Here is a 22,031-nt window from a genome sequence, read left to right on the forward strand (position 1 = left end):
GTTCATATAACCCTAACCGCTCTTTCCTTTGCTCCTCAGCTCCATGAATTTAATCACCCTCTTACACTTAGTATTTCATGGTTCTCTCTGTGTGGGCTGAACTTGATCCTTAATTTATAGTCAGAATGAACATATCACAGGGAATAATCATTTTTGTTCTAGGGGGGAAAGTACTAACAATTCACATTGTTTTCCCTGCTCTGTAATTTTTAAGTCTCCAAAATCTTCATGCCCTCCACAGCTCTCTGATACTTTTAAAATATAAATTTTAAAAATTTATTTGACAGTGTATAGTTGTTGTTTTCAGAAAAAAATCAGTTATCAGTTAGTGGCACAATGTCTCCCTTGTTTTGTTCTTCAGTAGCTTTTTACCCAGTTCCTGATATTTAATTCCATCCCTCTGACATCACAACGTGGTTTCTCTTTTCTGTCTGAACTGGGCCTTGCAGTACTGATGCCAGTATAATGAAAACAGGAAAGAGGAAGCATCAAAAAGTGTTTATTTGTTTGAGTTTTTCCTTACCACTGTCCTTCACCATCTTGAGACAGTTACTTGAACTTATAGCAAGTTTCCAACAAAACAAGAAAAGGCAGCATGACAATAGCACTTGTCTCTCAATTTCTGGTTTTCTTTGGTATAAAATGAAGTAAAGAAGATAATTCCAATTCCAGATAGGTCTTGGAAGATAAGTGATTTTTCTGAAAACAACAACTATGCAAAGTCAGATAAAGTTTTGAAATTTGTATTTTAAAAGTATCAGAGAGTTTTTGAGAACATGAAGAATTTGAAGACTTAAAAATTACTGAGAAGGGAAAACAATGTGAACTGTTAGTACTTTTTTCCCCCTACAATGAAAATGATTGTTCCCTAGAATGTGTTAATTCTGACTATAAGTTAAGGATCAAGCTCAGCCCACACAGAGAGCCTCTGTTAAAGAAAGAGAAACCTGAAAACCTCTTAGTGTATAGAAAAGACCTAGATTGATGTTAGTCACATAAGGGCCTCAAATTCAAAATGAGTTTTCTCTACACATTTTCCTACACATTTGTTGAGTTCAGTTCCTCTGTGGGAGACTGGTAAGATAAATTGAAAGTTCTAAAGGCAGAGATATCTACAATCTGTGGTACTTAGGAAGCAAAGACCTAAGTACAGAATGGGACTTGTCTCAAAGATATGTAGTCTTCCATTTAAAATGTTTGCCTGCTTTTGAAGAAGCTTGGAATATATGCTAGAGAATTGAGTTTTCAAGATTTGAGTACCCATATGTAATCACCCATTGCTTTCAGAGCTGAGAAAATTAGAGGCACATGTGTTCTCAGTAGAAAGTCCATTTAGGTACATGCATTTTACTAAAATTACACTGTTTTCTCACCAAACTCAATTTCTAATTGTACTGAAGTTGTCACTCAATCTATCTTTCATGGCAAAGATGGAAATTTCTTAAGTCAAATTGCTTAAGCCTACCCTGAACTGTTATAGTTCTTTACATAGCACATCTACCAAACGATAAAAACTTATTTGACATATCAAGAGAAAAAAGTATGGCCAATAATAAGTAAAAAACAACAACAAATATAATAAAAGAGAAGCTGTTACAGGGTGCAGCCAAGAGGGGGACCCCAAATGGGCATTTGAAATGGGGTTCAGGCCCTGGCTGGCGTAGCTCAGTGGATTGAGCGTGGGCTGCGAACCAAAGTGTCGCAGGTTCGATTCCCAGCCAGGGCACATACCAGAGTTGCAGGCCACAGCCCCCAGCAACCACACATTGATGTTTCTCTCTCTCTTTCTTCCTCCCTTCCTGCTCTAAAAATAAATAAATAAATCTTAAAAAAAAAAAAGAAATGGGGTTCAGAACTCAAGGTGTCCAGGAGATTTTAAGATGTCTTCACCCCTCCCCCCACAGGTGTGAGTTGGGGGAAGGGGCACACAGAGCAAGGACATGCAGGGCTGTTTTGTACAGCTTTGCAGCTAATCCATGGCATAGTCATTTAACATACCTATAGCCTTCGGCTGGTCACTTAGATATGCTAAATAGTTATGGCCATGCTCTGGGCCAGGGGGATGGAAAGGGACCCCCCCAAGATATGACTGGGGGGCAGGTCCCCCGAGTTGCAGTGCCTGTGTGGGAGCTCAGAGAAGACTGGCTCCATGACATGGGGCCACACCTGCCCAGACCCACGATGGTGACCAGAAAAGCTGGAAAGGACAGCAGATTGAGGGCAAGTGTGACCGAGTGTGGGAGGTGTCAGAAATAGGGCTGCAGAGGAAAATTGGCTCAGGGATTTAAACCCAGACACAGTAGCCATTGAGGGGAGAAGCACGTGGTTTTGGCTGAGTGGAGACTCCCGTGGCTCTGGGAGAGAGGACCATGTGGCTGCAGTGGTGGAGAGAGGACCATGTGCCTTTGCCAGAGTGGGGACCCCTAAAGCTTTAGAAGGGGGAACCACCACCTGGCTTTAGCAGAGATCCCGGGGACACAGCTGAGGGTGCCAGGAACCGAGGGAGGCCTACCAGCCTAGTACGGAGTACTGGGAAGAACCAGAGGACTGCCTGAGCCATGGACTTCTATTTCCTTTCCTGAAATACAGTACTCTAGACTGGGCAAAGAGGGAAGGAAGGACTGTGTCTGTTTGTGGGTGTTTTAAGGAACTTTAGGATTTTTGATGAAGACATTAGATCACTACTTTAAGTTTGTATAGCATTACATAAATATTTCCTTTTCCTTTTCACGAATCTCTGGCATTGAGAGACATCTTCCTATAGACGACGGACATAATGGACCTGGGGGTTTCTTTCAGTAATAGTATATCGTCCCAGCCCCCCCCGTTTGTTCTGTAACAAAGCTACAAACCATCTAAAAGATGATTCAGAGAGGGTAAATGAAGATAATGAACAAAAAAATCACTGTGATTACTTTTAGAAAAACAAGGAAAAATGAACAAACTATGTGAAAGAGGGTAAATTCTTCTTACCAGAAAATTAACATTTATGCAAAGTCATCAAATACAAATTCTAGAGATTAAAAATAACATATCTAAATCCAAGAGAATAGTAAACAGTCTGAATTATAGACTGCACTGTGCAATTAATTAGAATAAAAGTTGGTGACAAATATCAATTATTGACAGACATTTAAAAAGCCTTTAAAAATGGGATATCATATGTGGAATGTATCAATAAAACTAAAATCATTGGAGTCCCAGTAGAGCAGGAGAAAAAGAATTAAAAAGAAGTAATAAAAAACATATAATGGCTGAGATTTCCCAAAAGTATATAAGCATATTGTCCCACAGCTTCAGGAAGTGAATTCAAGTGGGATAAACACAGAGACACACACCTAAATAGTAAATATTTAGGTGTTCGTCTCTAAATGTGAATGTGTAAATGTGAATAGTAGATGTGAAACTAAATAGTTTCACTATATAGTAAAACAGGTGAAAACCAGAGACACTGAGAAATCTTAAGAGCAGTCAGAGACAAAATATCCATATCTTAAAAAGAATGAAATAAAATAGATGCAGGCCTCAATAAAATAACTGAATGCAGAAGAGATGGAATAACATATTTACTTAATAAATATAATCACCAAACTAGAATTCTTTAGTTTGTGAAACTTACTTTCAAAAATGAAGGAGAGTAAAACTTTCCTTAGGCAAAAAAATTTATGCCACCAGGTCAGCACTCAAAGAAATAGTAATGTTTGTTTTTTTCAATCAGAAGAAACATTTTATCAGAAAGAAAACTGCATGTGCAAGTAGGTGTGAATTATACAAGAAAGAGTAAATATGTGGGTAAAATAACTAAAATTAACCTTTCAAAACAATGCTAGTAGTATATTATAGATTGTAAATATATACAAAACAAAATGCAAACGTTTATTACAAAAGCTGGGAAGCATGTAAACAGAGTTAAAATGCCTAAGTTTCTGTTAGTACTGGGAGGAGAGGTAAATTCATGACAAGGATTTTAGTACCTAATGTTGAAGATGCACGTTACAATCTCTAGAGAAGCCATTACAATAATAAGATCATGTAAATATAAGAAATTGATTGAAGGGGAAAAGGCATAATAAATGCTATTTGATTACTATAAATATAGGCAAGTGAGGAGGAAAACAAACATAATGCAGATATGGGAAAATAGAAAAAAAATTACTATGGTAGATATAAGGCCTATGTGAAATGAATTACATTAACCAAGTAAAAGACTGACATATTTCCAAGTGAATAAATTATAAACTCCAGCATTATGTTATTTATTGGGAATACTATTTTTGTTCTTGTTGGGTGTTTTTGGAAACCATTTAAAAATAAAGGCATAAAGAGTGTAAAAAAATTGAAAAAGAATTCTTTCCATGCATATATTAAACAAATTAAATTAGTATAATTTTTAATAAAAAATAATTTTAAAATCATTTTAACAATGAACTTTAAGATATGATGCATTTACTAGAAATAATTAGGAATATTTTGTAACGATAAAAAGGCAAATATCAGGAAGATAAAACAATCCTAAATGTGTATGCATTCACTAATGTAACTTCAAACATATGGGAAAAATATGAAAATAGACATCTACAATCACTAAGAGGGAAAATTGTAAACCAGTTCTCTTAATAGTAATAGAAAGAATAGACAATAAATCCTGAAGGATAAGATTTTCAGTACATAATTAAGAAAATTGACTTAATAGATTATATAAAGAAAGGGAATACTAAACCCAAAAGTGATGAAATTCACTTTAGGTCATCTGCTTATGGACTATTACTAATGTCTACCTTATAGTGGGGTCAGAAGGAAAGACCCAGAAAAATTTAGATGATTTTTAATCAAGAAATGTATGTTCTCTAAATCCTATATAATCAAGTTAGAAGTCAATAGCATTAAAGATAACTGGAAAAATTCCCAACTGCCTGGTATGATTCTGACTCTGATACCACTTCTGATAATCAGCTAAAATTCTGTACCCAACCCCAGTGTGTGTGTATTGGGAGAGGGTGTGGGGAGGGGATTTCCTCATACCACCAAGCAATTCGTTCTCTTACACAAAATGGTTGTCCAACAATTTCATTCAATTCTAACACTATCTGGAAATAGCATCAGATCCCACAGGTTAGGGGCTCAGTCCTGAAAGACTCCACTTAAGATGCCAATCCAGCTTGTCACCTGTGCTTCTGACCAACCAGTTATAGATCACAGGTTCCAATGACCCAGTGTTCCTTAGGCCTGATTAATTTGCCAGAGCATCTCACAAAACACAGAGAAATATTTTACTTACCACATTACCAGTTTATTTTGCAAAGGTTTAACTCTGGAATAGCCAGATGGAAGAGATGCATAGGGCAAGGTTTGTGGAAATGGGCATGGCGCTTCCATGGCGTCTTCAAGCAGATCACTCTCCCTGTACCTCCACATGTTCACCAACCCAGAAACTCTGCAAACCTCACCTTTCTGGAGTATTATGAAGACTCCATTACCTAGGCATGACATTAAATCATTCAGTCATCGGTGACTGAACTCAGTCCGCAGCCCCTCTCCTCCATGGAGGTGGGGGCAAAGTGAGACAGAAACTTCCAACCCCTCTAATCGCACAGTACTCTCTGCTGGCAGCCAGCCCCAATCCTTAGATTGTTTCCCAGTCACCAAATTAACAAATGACAGCCCGATTGTTCTTGAAAATTCCAAGGGTTTTAGAAGCTCTGTGCCAGAAACTAGGATGTGGACCAACTACATGTTTCTTATTATAAATCATAATTTTACAATATTAAACTTGGAAATAAAAGACTATATTTATTTTTTAAGATTTTATTTATTTATTTTTAGAGAGGGAAGGGAGGGAGAAACAGACAGAAACATCAATGTGCGATTGCTGGGGGCCGTGGCCTGCAACCCAGGTATGTGGCCTGACTGGTAATCGAACCTGCGACACTTTGGTTCGCAGCCCATGCTCAATCCACTGAGCTACGCCAGCTAGGGCAATATTTCCAAATATTCTACATGTCAAGGAATAATCAAAACAAAAACTAGGAAAATTTTTGAACTGAAATACAAGTAATGATAATACAGGTTAATTATATAATAATCAACTAAATTGTTTTAAGGAAAATGTACAGTCGTATACACCTATGTTTTTTAAAAGGGAAAGACTCTCCGGCTGGGGTGGTTCAGTTGGTTGGAGCATCATCCCATGCAAACTTCAAGCTAGATAAATGCAAAGAAAATCATACTCATGTACATTATACTCAAACTGTCAAAAGAAAACAAAAATAAAGGAGATAAGATATAAAGACTGAATAGGAATTAGTCAGGCAGAGGTAATCAGAAATCAAGAAGGATTGTACCAGGCAGAGTGTACATGTTTAAAGGCCCACATCAAGGAGTTCCAGGAATTAAAATAAATTCTTTGGGGTTAAATGGCAAGTCAGAATAGTAAGAGGGAAGGTTAGAGCAAGAGGCATAGAGAGAACATTTTGAGCACATTCAGTGAGGGAAAGGGGAAACAAAATCATACCCTGTGTAACATGATCATATTTGCCTTCATAAAAACTCACTAAGGTTAAAATATGCAGAAAAGACTGGAGAATAGATTGGATGGAGTCAGGAAGAGGCTATTCTAGTAATCAAGGCATAGGAGAACGTTGGAGAGAACTTGAGATGGGGCAGTAAGATGGTGAGTTACAGATAAATCTATAAAAGCTATGTAGGAGCCAGAAAACATAGTACTTGAGAGATGATTAGAGGGAGAGGAGAATGGAGTAAATAGTAACTGATAGAACTGTGTAACTCTTCCAAGTTTGCTTACCTAGCCACATGTCACTCTCATTACCTTGTGCCAAACAGAACAAGTGTCTTCATATACAATTGTGATCACACCATTCCTCTGCTGAAATCTCCTTAGTGATTTCCATCATACCTCTGCTTGGGAAAAACATGTATCAAATGCCTAGGAATAAAGTGAACAAAATACTGCTAAGAGAAATTAAACAAGGCATTGCTAAATAAAGTATCACCATATTCACTGAATAAAAGAACAAATTTTGTTTAAAGGTCAATTATACCTAGATTACTGTATAAATTAAATATAATTCCAATAATATCTTAACCATAAAGGGTTATTTCATTCTTTTTTAAATTGGAGGAGCTAAAGCTAATGTTAAAACTCTGAGTATGAAAAAGAATCACAGTGTCTTAAGAAAACACCATAGAGAGGGAGGTTCACACTACCAGATAGCCAGACCTATTATGGAACTAAAGAAATTAAGACAATGGGATACTGACAAATAAAATAAAATAAGTAAGTGTTTGTGTACTCAGACCCAGAGGAAAAATGATGAGACTGAAAATTTACCTCTATAAGTGGAGGTCAGGGAAAGACCGAAGAAAGAAGGCTGGCCACCCCAGTCTGGTAATTAATAGAGTTCATTAAGGAAAATTTACATATGAGGCATGTCTTGGGCAGCTGCAAGATGAAATGAATCCTTGTGCTGCTGGCAGGTGCCAAAGAATTATATAGTGTAAATGGAGGGACAGGCAGAGTAGTCATGGGTACTAATACCTAATACTACCAGATACGGGAAATTACTTCACTTGCTTCACCAGGTCGGAACAACGACCTGTTCCAGGAAGCAGCATACAGCCAGAGGCATGGGAGGAGTGCTGATTCAGGTCAGAATGACATCGATTACAGTCAGATAGTCTCTAAGGGGTGGTTGCAGAAAGAAGCCCCCCTTCTGGCCTGGGTCTAGCTTGTGGAACAGACAGCAGTTTCCTCATGGAAGAGTTTCTCCCCCACAAGGAGCCCAATGTTCTTTTGAATAATTTGTGCTGGGATACATCTTTATTTCTACATCACACTGGTTGATTTCATATTGAAGCGGCCAAGGTTAATCAAAAGAGCTGTTGAAAGAAAACATAGGAGTACAACTTTCTGATAGGACAGACAGATCTTGAAATCCATGTGAAAAAGACAAGCAGCTTAATAGAGACCAGAGCAGAGTTGATCTGTCTGTGGTTTTGGAAGCTAGCCTATAGACTTTATTCTGACTGTGAATCTTGAAGCAGCCCTGCAACTGTCTCCAAACTCCCCTAGCTGTGATCTGGTAGTAGTGTTGTCTTCATGTGACCTTCCAGAAATCATGCCTGTCCAAGCCTTCAGTCAATGGCCTACAGAACTCAGCTCAACTGTAGATCTGGAAGAAACCCTATAACCTGGTTCTTGCTCCCCAGGGAACCACTGAGAGACATACTTGTCCATGCCCCTGGAGACAGACCTGTGAACCTTCACGAGACTGCAGAGTGGCTCTCTTACTCAGCTCTGAGCCCTCCCAGCTGTGGTCCGGAAGCTTGTATGCCTACCAAGAAACCTACTTAGATATATGTTCATCCATGCTTCCAGAGGCACACCCACCAACCATGGTGGGTCTGACTTGGGATCTTGAAGATGCCCCATGATTCAAATTTAGCCCCTCTTAGCTATACTTCCTCTCAGCTGTGGACTAAGAGCAGCCCTGCTGACCCAGCCCTGCTGACCCTGCTGACCTATTGGGAGACAACACACATCAGTGTCCCTGGTGGCATACCTGATAACCTCTGTTCATCTGTGAATAGTGAAGTGCTCTGTAACCTAGCTGCAGGCCCTCTTAGCCCTCTCAGTATGAGCAAAGTTTTGCTCACCCAAGTACCCATCCAGTAACATGGTGAGAGGCCTTCCAGGGATAGGCAGAAGTTACACCCATCTGATACCTGGTAATAGGGCCACCATTGCAAACACAACTACCTGTGAACTGTGAAACGGACCCTGCCCCAGTGCCAGCTCTACTAAGATCCTAGAGGAAGTACTGTTCAACAAGGGATGAGGCAGGACCCATACATGCCCAATTTTCTAGGAATAGGACCCCCAACCGTGGAACCCACCACAAACTCAGCAGCAGCCACATGACGCAGCTCAAACCTCACTTAACTATGATTCTAGAGGCAATACCAGCAGCCCAGAGACCTGACAGATAAAGGTTATGAGCTTCCAAAACCAGTTTGTTAGGGTTGGCAAGTACATTTATTCTTTCAAATGCACAGACACCAGTACAAGTTCACACATATCATGAGAGTCAGGCAAACATAACACCACTAAAGTAAATTAATAAAGTTCTAGTAACTTACCCCAAATAAACAGAGACCTAAGAATTTCCTGACATAAGTTCAAAATAATTATATTAAAGAAGCTCAGTGAGATACAAAAAAATAAACAATTAAATGAAATCAAGAAAGCAAAACATGAACAAAATGAGAAATTTAATAAAGAAATAGAAATCACCCTGACTGGTGTGGCTCAGCACACTGAAGGTCAGCCTTCAAGCCAAAAGGCTGCTCGTTTGACTCCTGGTCAGAGCACATGCCTGAGTTGGAGGCTAGGTCCCCATTTGGGGGTGTGCAAGAGGCAACCAATTAGTGTCTCTCTCCTCTGCTTTTCCCTTCCTTCCCCTCTCTAATAAATAAATAAATAAATAAATAAATAAATAAATAAATAAAATCTTTTTAAAAAATAAAAGAAATAGAAACTATAAAAAAGAACCAAACAGAAGTCCTGGAGCTAAAGAATACAATGAAAAAAAAAAAAACCCTAAAAATTCAGTAGAGAGCTTAAGCAGCAAACTTAATCATGAAAAAGATTAGCCAGTTAGTGGAACAAAAAGGAGAAAAATGAAAGAGTAAAATTTAAAAAAAAGAGTGAAGACAGTATATAGGACCTTTGGGACAAAATATACACTATGAGAGACTCAGAAAGAGAAGAGAAAGAGACAGGAGCAGAAAGTTTATTTAAAGAAATAATGACTGAAGCTTCCCATATCTTGGAAGGGATACAAATACTCATTTTTATGACACTTCAAAGGACCCCAAACGAGATCAACCCAAAGATTATCCTCAGACACATTATAATCAACTTGTCAAAAGTCAGAAACAAAGGGAGAATTTTGAAAGAAGTGACATATACAAGGAATGCTCCCCCATAGGTTATTTGCAGATTCTCAGCAGAAATATTGCAGGCCACTAGGGAGTGGAATGATTTATTAAAAGTGCTGAAAGAAAAAACTGCCAACCATGAATACTATACCTGACAAAACTGTCCTTCAGAAATGAAGGGGAGATAACCACATTCTTAAAAATCAAGAGCTGAAGGAGTTTATCATCACTGAAATTGCTTTACAAATAATCCTAAAAGGAATTCTTCAAGTTGAAACAAAAAGATGCTAAATAATCTAAGTAACAACCAAAAACATATAAAAGTATAATACTCACTGGTAACAGAAAATATGTAGTCAAATTTAGAGTATTTTAAAATGGTGGACTATGAATCACTTTTAACTAGTATAAAAGTCAAAGGATCAAAGTATAAAAATAACTACAACTATAATAATTAACACCGTGTTTTTCACACCTGGAGAATATCTTTCATATTCTTAGGAGAGAAAAAAGAATATTTTGTGGGCAAAATACTTTAGAGAGCATGCAAAATAATCTCATTAAATAGGAACTTCAACAGCTACATCATTCCCCAGAAATCTGAGATAATTTTTTAAAAGAGAAAATGGCATTTTAAATTCAAAACTGAGTTTCAAAAGACCTAAAGTACCATTGTTCTAAAATTCTATTATCATCTGTAATAGCAATCAACACTTGAAAAATCTCCATAAATGTTTGTTGTATGAAATTGTCACAAAAGACTCAAATTCTTGTTTTTATTTCTCCCATGACATATCCCACCTTGGTACATTCTTATCATATACTCTTAGAAAACCAGAATATTATTGGTCATAGTTATCTACCCAAGGGGCAATGTTTAATTTCTAAAAGGTACATACAAAGATGGATAAACTGTATATTATATGTAACTATGAGACTGAATGAATATATTGAAAAAGACACCAAAAAATGTCAAACTTAGAACTGTGCCTAAAATTACTATTCCAGATACTCTTAACAATGAATACAGGCCTGGCTGGCATAGCTCAAGGCCTGGCTGGTGTAGCTCAGTGGATTGAGCGCAGGCTGCAAACCAAAGTGTCGCAGGTTCGATTCCCAGTCAGGGTACATGCATGGGTTGCAGGCCATGACCCCCAGCAATCACACATTGATGTTTCTCTCTCTCTCTTTCTCCCTCCCTTCCCTCTCTAAAAATAAATAAATAAAATCTTTAAAAAAAAAGAACACCTACTTAGGAATAAAGACAAAATTTATAAACAAACAAAACAAAACAAAAAACAATGAATACTGTTTTAAACACCAGGACACAAACTAATGAATTCACTGTTTTTCATGAGATTGTGCTTCTAATTATAAAACTGAACAACCAGTCCTACTGGAGACCTGATGAGAGGCCCAGTAGAATGTTTCCAGGACTAGATAACTTTTAGAAGTAAACAGTTTCATCCCAAAACTCTAGAAATAAAAAAAAAAAGATACCTGATATAGATTGCTTGCTCTCCAGAACTTTGAGTAAAAATACATAATCCAGACAGTAGATATCCATTTGAATTAGATTTAATATATCTTCTCTTCCCTAGCTTATATTCTTTTATTTTTTCTCATGCTTTTGGACCCCTTTCAATTCTGTTAACTATTTCAATTTCCTAATTTGCCTTTCTCTAATAATGGTAATGTTTGCCATTTTATTCCATCTGTTGGATTTATCTGGCCCCTAAGCTTTCTAAAATATTATTAACATGGAAAACCTCTACATTCTTTGAGTAGATCCCCCAATATATCTAATGGCTAATATTTTCCAGATCCTCAAATAAACCCACCAAAATATAAGAAAATAAAGTGACAAGAGACTAACTATATAAATCAGAGCCCAACTATTTTCTCAGGAAACCATACAAGACCATTGCATGATTTGCTTAACTTCTCCCAGATTACTTTTTCCTTCCATATTAGACTAATTGAATATAGACCATTGGCTCTTACTGTAACCATAAGCAAACATTTTTATTCTTCAATGGAAACCTCCATCAATACACTCCTTAACTAATCAAATAGACTTCCTGTGTTTACCATATGAAAATATGTTTTGTATATTGACGGGTGGTCTTTTTAAGTACTTAAGTAACCCCCTCAACTGCCGACATTCTATTTATAGCAAAATGTAGTTACTTATCAGGAACAATCCAAGACACAAGATTTTCCCTCTATGTATGAGGGTCTTACTATGGCCCAAAGTTAATAAACTAAAATATATACTACACAATTTCTGTGATTGTCCCAAATAAATAAACAACTTAAACTTTAGAGACTCAACAAATCAATGAAAAACATAGTCCTAAATTAATAAAGTTTTCAAGTACCTATTGGTCACCAAGACAAAATCCACACAGCAACTAATACATCTTTTATACCTGAGTAAGTGCTTGTGAGCAAGATGAAGTGAACAATCTATTAGGAAAAGAAAAACACATAGCTAAATAAGTTAGTCAAATTAATGCTTAGTGTATTCTTGTAATTAAGACTAGAGCATATAGACAATTGAATAGGGCCAAATTTTTCTCATAATGCATATGCTAGTCTCATATATCTATCCCTCTTACCCTTCTAATATCTAGGTAAATGAACGTTACTACAAAACCATTAAATTAAAACAAAGAGATTAAAACCCTCGTGGTCAGAAAAAAAAATTAGGATCTAGTTGTAATCAAAACTATGGAAAAATGAGAAAATTCTATGAGGGAAAAATGAAAAAATCCAACAATGAAAAAGTACAGGCCTGTACTTACTACAATGGAAGGGTAATGGAAAGACACTGGCAGATCAAACTGGCAAATTAGAGCAGAGGAAACCTCCACTCTGACCCACAGTGAATAATTTCAAGGCTAAAGATAATTAAGTTCATTTTCGTGGTTTATCCCAGCCAACCTGCTAAATGTAGACTGCCCAGATTAGCATTTTTATCTGCTAGTCAATTTATCAATGAAATTTATTCCCACTCTTTGTTAACTTCTCTCTTCTAAATGTTATGTTTGTCTCTTCTTGCTGACAATTTAATACTGTTCTGCCTTAGAGATAAAGCAGGTCTGAGTGCAGACATTTAATGTCTCTGAGATATTCTTTGATATTCAAGAAAAACTTATTGGTGATTGATTATTGATGTCTGGTTTCTTTCAAGAAGGTTTTCATAGTGGAGGCAAATTTTTTTCTGGATCTTCAAGTGTTCTATAACATGATTCAAAGTCAAGGAAATAATCTGGAAACAGGACGGTGATACGAGAGAAAGTACTGAAACTGAAATGTTTACACTGTGTGTAGGGAGCACATAGGGTGAGGGTAGGGAAGCCAGTTGGATTTATTCATATGTTAAATAGAAATTAGAAGTAAACTTGGATGGAGGTGGGGAAGCCACAGTGAAGGGGAATTTCAGCCAGCAGCATAATGTGTAGAATTGAGAAAGTCTTTTTGCTAACTTGCTAAATCTAAAACTCCATTAAATGAGAGACAAAGGGGAAGGGAATGTATTTCCCTTTGCCATATGAGGTATCAAATTAAAATCCCTGTTCATAAAGGTGGGAGGTACAAATTATAAGTAGGTCCATAGTTAGAAAGAATCATCAAAACCACTCATTTTTCTGCTAATAAGTCATTCAAGGTTAGCTATAACACAGAGAAGCACCATGGATAACCACACACACAAAACAGGATTTTTCTTGCTAAGCATTCATATCTTGTTGAGGATCCACTCCCTTTAATATATCCTATTCTGTTCTATTTCGTTTAGATCCACTAAAATGTATTTTAATAGGTTGTTGCACTTGGGAAAACACTGATTCAGGCCATGAATGAGAGTGAGGGAGAGGTGCTAATTAGGATACAAATATTGATGAATTTCAAAACAGCATAAGAAGAAAATATACAAGATGCATAGAAAGTCTGACAGTGTAATTTGAAGTTATTCTACTATCAGTGGCATTACTACAATAAGAATGTTGCTATGTTCTTACAGGGGGTTTGGTCTCAAGCATCATCAAATACAATAATGTACTGAAGACAAAAATATATTCTAGCTCAAAGGGTGTTTTTTTTGCATCTATTTTCTTCTTATTACTTGATCCTAAACTGAATTCTAACAAACAAATTTTGTCAAAGATTTATAGAGATTAAGTTAATTCTCAACAGTGCAATATTATTCATTAGCAATCCCTTTACACTACAATAATCAACACTCTAGAATGAGTATAGAGCAAATATAGATCAATAGAGACATAAAGACTACATTAGGGATTGTAGTCTTTAGGATTTTATTCACAATCAGAAACGCTTGTTATCTGAACAAAGGTTTCCTCTAGTCATCTTTGGTTATTTTTGTGTCCTTGGCATTTTGTGAAATACAATTCCTGCACTTTAGGACTCACGAAGTACCCAAGTAAACCTGGTGCTCCTGCCATCTTAAAGACGAAGATAATGTTTAGCTCAAAATAAGCCTTTTTCTCCTATCTGCAACCTGATAGCAAAGTTTAATGCAAATACCAACTCCTGTATTAAACAAGGCCAATGACGGATTCCTGGTTTAACTACTTAAACTATCAGGATTGAAAGTCAGCTGTGAAAACAAAAACAGCATAGAATTTCAGCCTAGTGCTCTGTGCATTAATGAAGAAAATAAAAATTCAGAAGATTAAGAAACTTATAGACAAAGGACAAACTATTAAAGTATAATAGTGTTTGAAATAAATATCTGTCCGTAACTTCAATTTTCAGGCTGGGGTGTCAGGATAGCTCAATTCTAATTATGATGATTTCTTCTTTTTTAAGCATTCTCCTAAACATAGTCTGATATTTTTCCTAGTGGCGTTAGCAGTGTGTTGTAGTAGTGAAAGAACCAATTCATTTTGGGTTGAGGAGTTGGGCAAATAGTGTTTGAATTAATGGGCTGTAGAGGAAGGTTACATAAGAATGGGGGGGGGGATAATGTGTTACTGAACAAAATGTGGAATAAATAGCAAGAACAGTTATTTGTCCTGAAACAAATCAGAGACTATGGTAAGGTTGAAATATAAAAGGTTAATATACAAGAGCCGGTTGCCTTAAACAACTGGAATTTGGAATTTAAAAAATGCCACTTATATTAGCACCTCAAAATGAAATTCTTATGCATAAATCTAACATCAAATATATACCATCTTTTAAACCAAGGTAAAACATGAAAGAAGATGAAATAAGTAATGAATTATCATAATGAAAAGAAAGCCACTTAGTTAACTAAAGTTGAACAAACAAATCCTTTTACATTTTAAGGCTAGAGCATATAGAAAACTTCTAGGACATGAAATTTTTTATAATAAATATCAACATTTTCTTAAATTTATCTCTCCTCCCCTGTGTAATAACAAGGTAATTAAATGTTGCTATCCAGTCATTAAATTAAGCCAAATAAATTGTCATGGTTTTAACTGTGTCCCCAAAATTCATATGTTAAGTCTACCTCTAAAGTACCTCAGAAAATGTTATTATTTGAGAATAAGGGTATTGCAGAGAGAATTAGTTAGGATTAGGTAATGCCAGAATAGAGTGGGCCCTGAATTCAATATGACTGGTGTCCCATTTAAAGAGGCACATTTGGGCAGGGAAAGAGAATCATGTAAAAACTGAATTACACTGCATAGGACAAGGAGCTACAGGAAGCCAGAAGAGAAACCTATAATAAATACCCTCCGCGATCTTCAGAGAAAGTAAGGCATTATGGACACTGACTTTGGAATTCTGTCCTCTAGAATTGTCAGGTGACAAATCTCTGTTAAATCACTCATTTTGTGATGCTTTGTTATAGCAGCCCTAGAAAATGAGTAGAGAGATGAACACAATCATAGCTCAAAGTAAGTCTTTAGAACTTAGTTGTGATGAAAGCCAGTGAGAAAGTGAAAACTTCCAATGAGGGGAAAAGTGCAGATCTGGAATGAACCTACTAAACTGGAGGGGAAATAGAAAGACACTGGTGGGTGTCCAGCTAACAGACATTACCAACCTCTCTGTCTCACAGGTAAACTCCCAAGGATGATAAATAACTAAACTTGCTTCCTTGGTTTATCCCAGCCAACTTGCTAAATATGGGTCTGCCCATATTGGCAATTTTAAACTACCAGTTAGTCAGTTTACCTATTAAATTTATTTCTGCTTTATTCTTTACTCACCTTTCTCTTCTTCTAAATTTCATTTTCCTTTTCTTACTGAAAATGGCTTGCCTGACAAATGAATTACATTTATGTCCAGATATGAAGTGCCTCTGTGCTGTTTCATTGACCTTATAAAGAAAGTTACTGATGATTACTGACATCTGGATTCCTGGTAAATATTTTAAACCGGGTTAAACCTTTTTCTGGAACTTGATATACTTTAAGTGTTCCACAGTATGGTTCATTGTTGAGTAAATAATCTAGGATCAAGGCAGCAGTTTAATCAAAATTACTGAAACTAAAGTGTTTATACTGTGTATAGGGAGCACATAGGATGGGGATGAGGAATACAGTCAAATTTATTCATAGTGCAGAGTAGTAAGAATTAAAGGTTGATGGAGGTGGTGGCGTCACAATGAAGAGGAACTTAAACCAGTTGCCGTGTTCTGTGGAACTGGAAGAGCCTTGCTGCTAAGGAGCCACATCTAGAATTCAATCAATTCAGAGACAGAAAGGGAGGGTATTTACAGTTATCATGTAAGGTCTCAAATGAAAATCTTTGTTCAAAGAGATGGGCAGTACAAACCATCAATGAATACGGCTATGCCTAGAAATAACCATGGGAACCATTAATTCTTCTGCAGGTAAGTCACTCAAGAACTTCACATAAAGAAAAGAAACAGTAGAATCTGTTTGTGCATGAATATACACACACAACAAACAAAACAGGAGTCTTTACCAAGTATCCACACCTTGAGGGGGAGTCTATGAGCTTTTACTCGTTTGAGAGCCACAAAAATGGATACTTAGAGGGAGGAAGTCCAAATAAGTCTGTGCCTTAATGCATTGTTACTCATGTTTTAGAAAACTGTGACTTAGGCTATAAAGTAGAGCGAGAAGGGAGGAAGTAATTAAGGTACAGAGATTGATCAATTTGACAAAATAATGGGGATATAAAAAGAATTCATCAATTATCTTATACGTACATTAGTATGTATCATAATGTTCAATCAGCAATAGGCAATGGCGGCACTGGAAGTGAGAAGTGCCATGGGTTAGATGGATGTTACCTAAATGTGTTTATATTTGATTACATTCTTAAGAAGAAAAACATTTTTCAGCACCATGTAAAATGGAATAAAGTCTAACTAGAAGGGTATCTGTAGATTGGAGTTGAAGACAAAATAAAGTGTCTTCACAAATGCAAAAAAAATCAATAATCCCGAAAGGATGGAGGAAAGCTTTGGGGAGAGTAATATTTTCTCACAGGGCAAACACTTCTAAATTCCCACAGTTTTAGGATTGCAAGGTAACTCTCAATTTCAGTCTTCAAATAGGTGTATTTACCTCATAGGCAAAAATATATATACATATCTTGTATGAAAAATACAAATACAAAAATATTTGCCTCAATAATACAAACATATTGTCACATATTTACAAAAATGAAAAATCGGGTACAAACATCATGCCTCTCTGACAATAATGATTTGTTGCTTTCTTCCTTGAATAATATATTAATAAAACCACATAATGTACAGACACTGGGCTACACACTTGGGAACATGAATAAATAATACAGGCCTAAATAAATAAATGGTCCTCATCACAAATTTGAACAGAGTGATTGGGACAAAGATAAACATTATAAATTTGTAAAATTGCATTCAATATTTTACATATATGTGCCAATTTTTATTTATAGTGTGAATATCCACAGTCCTCATCAGATCATTAAAGTACAGAGAGTGTTTAAAGTAGGAACATCAAGACCCCCATATGAATTGACAAAACACAGGAAAGCAAAGTCTTCTATGAGATCTAAAACACACTGATCAAATACACTTCCTATAGTAGATCATACAAAAATTTAAAATGCCTATTTAAGGGTTTTAATCTTGAATTCAACATATCCTTTCCCTAAATCCTTTAGGGAAATCCTTTAGGGAAATTCTTGACATCCTTTCCCTAAAATCATCTTTCCTGTGACTTATAGAATCTTTCTTTCATGAAAAGCAACAGCAAGTTTTCTTCTGTGATCACACTTTTTCATGGAAAGACCTTTTATCCTACTTAATTCTACTAAACCTGCATGTCAGTAATGTGAAGCCCAATTGATACTTTGACCCTTGAAGTATGGCTGATTAGATGTAAAAAGAAACACAGGAAGGAGTTAGGACAAGTACTAATTTGTTGCATGGATATATACAGGGGTGGGCAAAAATAGGTTAATAATAATTAATAATGAAATAATAAGTAATAATACAAGAATAAGCTCTTTCTCACTCATAATTGTAAGTCTACTTTTCCTACCCCTGTATATTAAGGACAATAAGAAAAAATAATAATATGTGTGAGTATTTTAAAATATTTTTCTTGAGTAGTGTGACCAAACAATTTGTCATTTAAAATTGATAGGAAAGCCCATTCTACAAATAGACAATTGAAGCCAAGGCCCCAGTCAAGATGGTGGCATAGATAAATGCATTACCCACATCCCCTCACAACTACATCACAAATACAACTAATATGGCCTTGCACAGATGTGGAGAAGGGAACCCTAGTGCACTCGTGGTGGGAATGCAGACTAGTGCAGCCACTGTGGAAAACAGTATGGAATTTCCTCAGAAAACTCAAAATGGAACTGCCTTTTGACCCAGCGATTCCCTGCTGGGATTATACTCTAAGAATCCTGAAATACCAATTCAAAAGAACTTAAGCACCCCTATGTTCATAGCAGCACTATTTACAATAGCCAAGTGCTGGAAACAGCCTAAGTGCTCATCAGTAAATGAGTGGATCAAAAAACTGTGGTACATTTACACAGTGGACTATTACACAGCAGAAAGAAAGAACTCATAACTTTTGCAACAGCATGGATGGAACTAGAGAATATTATGCTAAGTGAAATAAGCCAATCAGTAAAAAAAACAAAAACCACATGATCTTACCTATAAGAAGAATCTAATAACAAAACAAACTAATGAGCAAAATAGAACCAGAGGCATGGAAACATGGAACAATCTGACAGTGAACAGGGGAAATTTTGGAGGGGCATAATGGTGGAAAGAAGGGGAAGGGACTATCAAAGAACATGTATGAATGACCCATGGACATGGACAACAGTGTGGGATTGACTTCAGGAGTAGGGGTTGGGCTGGATGGAGGAGAGCAAAGTGTGGGAGTGGGGTGGGATTGAGACAACTGTAATATAATAACAATAAAAAGTTTTAATAAAAAAATAAAAAATACAACTAAACTATGGAATACCCATCACTCAGAACCACCTGAAATATAGCTTAATGGAAGTCATAAAACTAAGGATATAAAGAAGAAGCCACATGAGACTGTTAGGAGGGGTAGAGACATTGAACAGGTTTGTCTCACACCTACATGTGGGGCATAAAAATTGGGAAGAATATCTCAGCTGTGGAGGTCACCCCTGAAAAGTGAGGGGTCCAGACCCACACCAGGTTCCCTATCTAGCCTAGGGTTCCAGTGTTGGGAAGAGAAGTTCCCCTAACTTATTGGTGTAAAAACCAGAGGAGATTGTGGCTGAGTGATGTGGAGGGCTTCTGGAGTCCCAGGAAGTTCCTCCCAAAGGGTCTGAGCACAGACTTACTTGAACTTACTCCCTCTAAATTCCAGAGCTGAGGCAACAGCTCAAAAGGCCCAGGAATATACAGGGAGTAACTAAAGTGTCTGACATCAGGGTGAGAGCTAGCAGGGCAGCTTTCTCTCAGAAGTCCTGACAGAGGCAAGTATTCCTTTTCTGAGCCCTTCTCCCACAGAGCTGGCATGCAGGTGCCATGTCTGAGTCTTCAGCTACCTGGCTATCACTCTTCACCCCACCCTGTGATTTTCTGAGACCCCACTCCAACAACTTTCAGACCCACCCAAGCTGTTTCCAGTGGCTTTTCTATACAAATAACCAGCCTTGGTTCATGCTTCAGACTTCCCTAAAATCTCTCAGACAAATATTTGACACTGGCATGTCCCATACTTCTTGCTAAGTGGCCCCAGGCCCAGAGAAGAGAGCAAGAACATGAAAACTATTTTAAAAAATGACAGAAAACTTCCTTAACCTGGTGAAGGAAATAGATATACAAGTCCAGGAAGCAGAGAGAAACCTAAACAAGATGAACCCAAAGAGGCCCACACCAAGACACATCATAAGTAAAATGCAGGAGGTTAAAGGCAAAGAGAGAACCTTAAAAACAAGAGAAAAGCAGTTGCTTACCTTCAAGGGAGCTCCCATAAGTCTTTCACCTGATTTCTCAACAGAAACTTTTCAGGCCAGAAGGGATTGGCAAGAAATACTCAAAGTGATTAAAAGAAACGACTTACAACCAAGATTACTCAGCAAAGCTCTCATTTAGAATTGAAGGACACATAAACAGTTTCCCAGATATGAAAAAGCTAAATGAGTTCATCACCACCAAACTAGTACTCCAGGAAATGTTAAAGTGTCTTCAATAAAAAAAAGAAAAGAAAAAAAGATTTTAAAAATGAACAATAAAGTGGCAGTAAACACATCTATGAGCAAGTGAATTTTTAAAAACAAAATAAAGAAGCAGAACAGGAAAAAAACTCAACAGTGAACATTTTTTTCTACTTTGTCTTCCAAATCACTGATTCAATCCTCTGCTTCATCAAGCCTGCTTTGAATTCCTACTAATGTAGTCTTCATTTCAGATATTACATTCTTACTTCCCACTGGTTTTTATTCATACTTTCTATGCCCTTTGACATGCTGACATAGTTTCCATTAAGTTCCTTGAGCATTCTTATAACCATTTATTTGAACTCTGTCTGATAAGTTGCTTCCGTCAATTTTTTTTCTGGATACTCCTTCTTTCTTGTTGGAGGGTTGTTTCTTTGTTTCCCCATTTTAACTGTCTCTTTTGTTTCTATGTATTAGATACATAGATACAGCTTGTACACTTTGACTCCCTGTCTTTGTGGGGTGGCCTAGTGTGATAAGAGTCCTGTGGGACCCAGTTGTTGCAGTCACCTTGATCTCTGAGCTGGATGCTCTAGGAATGTTCCTTGCATGGGCTATGTGGGCTCTCCTATTGTATTTGGGTCTTGATTGTTGTTGGACATTTTGTTGATGGGATCTCCCTTCCAACTGGCTGACTGAGAGGCTCAATCCCAATGACAGCTTGTACACTGTTCTACAGGTGTTGACAGAACAAAACAAAACAACACACACAAAAAAACAAGCAATCCCCTCAACATCAGCAAAATCAATGACAAAATAGCACAGAATAAGAAAAGAGAAATAGAATAGTAAAATTTTAAAAAGAACACAAGAAGACCAAAGGAAAGAAAAACGATTATGAGAGGAGAGAAGGAAGACAAACAATAAAAGTAAGGAATAGAAAGAGGAAAGTGCCACTCCCCAAAAAAGAACAATGTAAGAGAAAGAATAAAAAAATAAGAAAAGGAAAGAAGAAAAAATAGAATAAGAAAAAGTAGTAAAATAAGAGATATGAAAGAAAAATGAAGAAAAAGAAAATTAAAAAATATTAAAAGGCTATGAAAAAGAAAAATAATGAAAAAGAACAAAGTGGAATTTGTCTCAGCAGTGTTTAGTGCCTGCCTGCTGGGTTCTCTCTTTGGATACAGCTCTGATGTTGTCTGAATCTGGTGTAAGCCAATGTCAAATGTTGACCCTGTCTAGCCCTCGGCAGCCTGTTTGAAGCTACAGGTGATCCACAGTCTGTGGCTGTCCCCTCCAGGCTTGACTGTGCATGGAATGGGCCAAGCTGTGCTTCAAGGTCAGCTTTTATCAGCACGGGGGCCCAGGGATAGATCAGCAAATGTCCCAAGGATCCACCTTTACCTGCTTCTGCCTGCCAGTCTGCTGTCAGTCTT

The sequence above is a fragment of the Phyllostomus discolor genome, chromosome 8 (genome assembly GCF_004126475.2).
Source record: "Phyllostomus discolor isolate MPI-MPIP mPhyDis1 chromosome 8, mPhyDis1.pri.v3, whole genome shotgun sequence".
Classification (NCBI taxonomy): Eukaryota; Metazoa; Chordata; class Mammalia; order Chiroptera; family Phyllostomidae; genus Phyllostomus; species Phyllostomus discolor.